Genomic DNA, 4824 nt, shown 5'->3' with positions numbered 1-4824 from the left:
TCATAGCTTCAGCTGGGCCTGGGCTCATAATCCTCCTGTCTCAACCTCCTGAATCAAATTCTGTTCTCCAGGAACATCATCTTTACTTGATACACTTTGCTACTTGAAGATTCATGGGCTTTATTCTGGATGATACAGAACATCATTCAACAGAGGCAACATCCATGGTCTGATTGATACACGCATATTATGTCTACGTTTTGTCTCATAGCACTCACAGTTCACATCACCACATATGACCACAGTTCACACAGTTCACAGTTTACAATTCATATCACCACAGTTCACAGCACTGACTTTCATTCCTTTTCATCTAAATATTTTTAAAGAAGAAAGAATATATTGCACTATATTGGAGAGAGAAAAATAATCTTACAACATTTCCTCTTTAGAAAAAAATTTCCAGGTCATTCAAAGACATGTCTTTGTGTATGTTTCCTGTGAAACCCTTTCATCCTTCCCTGTAGGACTCTAGGGCATCTATGGAAATGGGTCTTCTGTGTACAGGTCAAGAAAAATAATGTTTGCAACAAATAGGTGAATCTGGAGACCATTTGTGTGTGATTAAATGCAACACATAGCAAAGATGAGGATTCCACGCTCTCTTCCAAGCATGGGAAACTGGGAAGGTTGATCTCAGCATATGACAGTGAATGTTAGAGGTAGATATCAGGAAACACCTAGGGAGGAGGGATGTGATATAGGGACTGGAAAATAAGTACCAAGCAGTAACAAGTTCCAGTATTCTATAACACAAAGTTTTGTAAACAGTTTACGAAAATCTGTTTATTTCAGAAATAACTAGAAGTGTTTAAAGCCTCTGAACATAAAGTAATATTGAAGAGATGAAAATGTTAATCTATTTGAATTTCACACACTGGGTAACTATATTAAAATATGTGCAATTTCTCATTAATATGTATGTATTATTACAAATGTTCAGTGTTTAAAGAGATGGAAATATTAACTACCTCAAGTTGAGCATTACATGACCTATAGGTATGTCAAATCATCTCCCTGCAACAAATGTGCATCAGTAAAATAATCACAATAAACAAGAAAATTAAAGATAACAGAGACAGATAGCATCAACAACAAAGCTACTCCCCTCACATATTTCTTATCAATCAAGGCGACATCCAAAACCCTTTCTAAAAATTTCATACCTGCCTACTTCAACTGTGTAGGCTTGTGCTCAGCACCACACCACAATGGAAGAATTGTCAGCAACAGAGGAGTTGAAATCATTAATGTAATGACCTCTCCAACACTCACACCAGCTTTCACTTGTGTTCTGTTGTGTTCCAGACACTTCTGAGGTGACGCAGTTATAACACTCCAGACAAGAACTAGACGGGCTGCATGTGAGGAGAGCATGCCTGTAGCTTCATTCTATAAGGCAGCCAGGACTTTTCAGAGATGAGGAGGAAGCAACATTGAACTCTCCTGCTGTGTTCACAAATATTTCATAGAGAGATGACATTTAAGTGTGGTTCTCTAAGAAGAATGGGGATTTTCCATGAGAAATGGGGGAAGGAGATAAAGGACTACCAGATAGAAAGTGAAATATCAGTGTAAACAACCAGTTATGTTTGAAAAACAGCAAAAATGTGTGTTTAGTAGGGCTATAATGAAATAGGATTGAGGGGTGAGATCTTCATGTGCAGGTTCTTAGATCCTGACGTTATCATGCATGCACTATAGTGTTGTCTGTTTAATTACTTGGTTGTCTCACTATATTTCCAGCTATTCCTTTCTGAAAGTGAGTGGGAAACAGATATTAAGAAAAACTGACTGCCAAAATCAGAAGTAAATACCCATGTACAGTACAATTTCCAAGGACAGAAATCCCAAGCACGCCTAACCCATTGATTGTTTTAGCTGACTAAGAACTATGGGACAAAGTGTCATTCACCACACTGTGAAGGATGTGAGTTGTGTGAAAAAAATCCCAGAGAAGAATCACTGCTATTCACAGACTGCCCAGTCAGTGGTATAGGACAGAGAATTAGATGTAATCCTTATTTCATGACATACTCATATTATGTATGTATTTTGTCTCATAAGCAATGAAGTATTGAACTTGCTGAAGCTTCCTCCACCAGGCACTCAAACAAGAACATGGGCATCATTCCTAGCTTCTGTATGTTTTTCCCTTTCCTGTCTCCAGATCCATTCTGACTGTTTTTCTCTCTTAACCCTTAAGGTATTTATCTCCCTCTTTTCTCTTGTAAATACTTTTGAATGTGAGAGAATAATTTGTTGCAATGTTTGTGTCCTTCCAATATTCCATCTACCTGTGTATTAGTACACATTCACTACTCATCTTCTTCACATCTATGCTACATATATGTGTATGTGTGCACATCGACACATGTATTCGTTATACTACACAGATCCAGGAAAGTCAATCCACTTGGCTGTGATTTTGTCCCTTCACTCTTAACTATGCTCTACTATATGAATATATCACTGCATGTCTGTCCCTTTTCAGGTCAACAGGGACTGTGTGAAGATTTCAATTTTCCATCAGCTCTTTGGACATTATTATCTCCATTTCATGGAGGAGGACACTGACATTCTGAAAGAATAAACATCTTTTCTACTATCACGTAGTCACATACCCATGGAGAAAGAGTTTCAGCCAGCTCTGGAGGACTTCAGTGCCTGCCTTAGCTCTCCTTCTTCCCTGGGGGAATCAACTTTCAAAAATGGCCCAGGAAGCTTCTCTAGCTCATTTTTGATTCTCCGAGGTCTCTTGATGAGTCACTGCTCAGGTAAAGTTAGTCCTTCCTGAGCTACCTCTGGTAGTGTCAAAGCAGCTGGGTGAATTTCCCAATTCCATGGGCAGCCATTGTGTCAAAGGTTTTTGGTCCAGCCAACAGAATGGGGCTGAATAGACACAACAACTACTGGAAGATTTGTCTTTCTTATCCATCATCTATGCCTACATGGAAGTACATGCGACTAGAACTGTACCGCTTCCAAAATCCTCTCAAGGCCAGGAAAGGAAGTGCTGGCCACCAAAAAAGTGAGATGAGTCAGTTAGTGAGTGGCAGTTTGGGAGAAGAATCTCTAATCAGGCATGTTCTGCTTTTTTTATATTAATATTCTCTACTTAAATCAAATAGAATTCTCTATTATGGTGATCTCAAGAGAGGCTAACTATATACAACTCATGAATCCTTTCAGCATAATTTTTGGCACTAGAGTTCCATTGCTTCACATGGAAAAGCACCCAGTTGGCCACCCTCTAATGTGCGTAACACCTTGAGAAACACAGGGTTGCTGATTAAAAATCTATAAGCTAAGAAGGCAGCAGGCAGCAGGTGCTAGTGTGCTTAGAAGATGCTAGATTAGAACCCTTCCTAGAATCTCTTTGCCACTGCCTACCACAGAAACTGGATTATGATGCCCCTCTCATTTGTGCACAGGTTGTTGATTTTAAAAAGAGCGCTGGGTACAATGGTTCATACCTGTATTCCTAGAACTTAGGAGGTAGAGACAAGAGGATTAGAAGTTCAAGGTCATCCTTGGCCATATAGAGAGTTCAAGGCCAGACTGGGCCACATGAAATCCTGTTTCAAACAACAAAAGCTTTATAAATCTCTATGTAGGGTAGATTAAGAAAATGAACAGTTGAAAACTTAAATTGTTAGCTTTGTGTGCCTTTAGCATAACACTAGAAAGCATTATCTAATGGGGCTATTCATGAATTATCTAATCAATTTTTGGCATGCTATTTACTATTGTTTAAGGCCTAGACTATGAAGAAACTTCTTTTTTTTTTTTAAGCATAAGTATAAGTAGCTTTTGTTTGGAAGAACAATGACCCACAAATACTAAGGATTAATTGCTCTGTGGGACATTAGTTTTATGTTTAACCTAGCCATCTTGATTCACGTTCTCTTTCTGGCACAGTGGAGTCACATGACTTCTCAGATAGTCTTTACTTACTTATTAGTTCTTTATTAATGAGCTAGATCCATGATCTTGTGTTAACCTGGTTTAATACACTGCAAGCCTTAGTTTCTAACCTGAGAACTCTAGTTACTACGTCGTATAAGAAGCTATTTTTATCGTTAGGGATCTAAACTGATACTTATTTAATTTTCTTTCAGTACGAAACAGCTCTCTGTCTAATTCCTGCTTGGAGTCCTTGCATGATTATTGTCAAGTATCTCCTAAAACTGTAAGTGTCTCAAGGCTAGATGTGATGAGCCACCTGACAAGGCAGCTTCACCTAGGTGTCCTTGGCGCGACCAGCTGGGCTGTGAGTGCTCCTCCATAGCCTCGGTAGCAAGGTGATCTCAGGGAGTCAGACTCAGGGGTGCAAGCAGACTTCAGGGGAAAGTGTGTCTGCTCCTCGGGGCACTGGAAAACATCCAAATCAAGTTGCATGGCTGTAAATGGCCTAGCCTAGAAAGTTACATTATACTTTTATAGTACTAAAATGATTAGTCAAGGTCCAGAGCACAGAGTACTTCTTTGAAGTAAAAACCTCTTATATTTGAGCTGTAACATTAGCACAGAGGTGGCTAAGTTTGGGAAGGAAAAGGGAGGGAGGAGATAAAGAGCTAGAGAAGCCAAAGGGGAGAACTCATGCTAAATGAAGTTAAGTAGCTTGTCTTCTTCATTCATCCAGGGTCAGAGGAAGAGGCATATTAAATGGAACTCAAATGTGAACTTAAGAGGGGCTGAATAGCTGATTGGCTGTGGTTTATCCTATTAACTCTGTAAGATTGTAACACTACCTTTTTAAAAAGCCAAAATCGCTGGGCAAGTGGTGGTGCACACCTTTAATCCCAGCACTTGGGAGGCAGA

This window comes from Mastomys coucha, unplaced genomic scaffold, assembly GCF_008632895.1.
Source record: "Mastomys coucha isolate ucsf_1 unplaced genomic scaffold, UCSF_Mcou_1 pScaffold18, whole genome shotgun sequence".
Lineage (NCBI taxonomy): Eukaryota > Metazoa > Chordata > Mammalia > Rodentia > Muridae > Mastomys > Mastomys coucha.
This window is presented reverse-complemented; position numbering follows the sequence as displayed.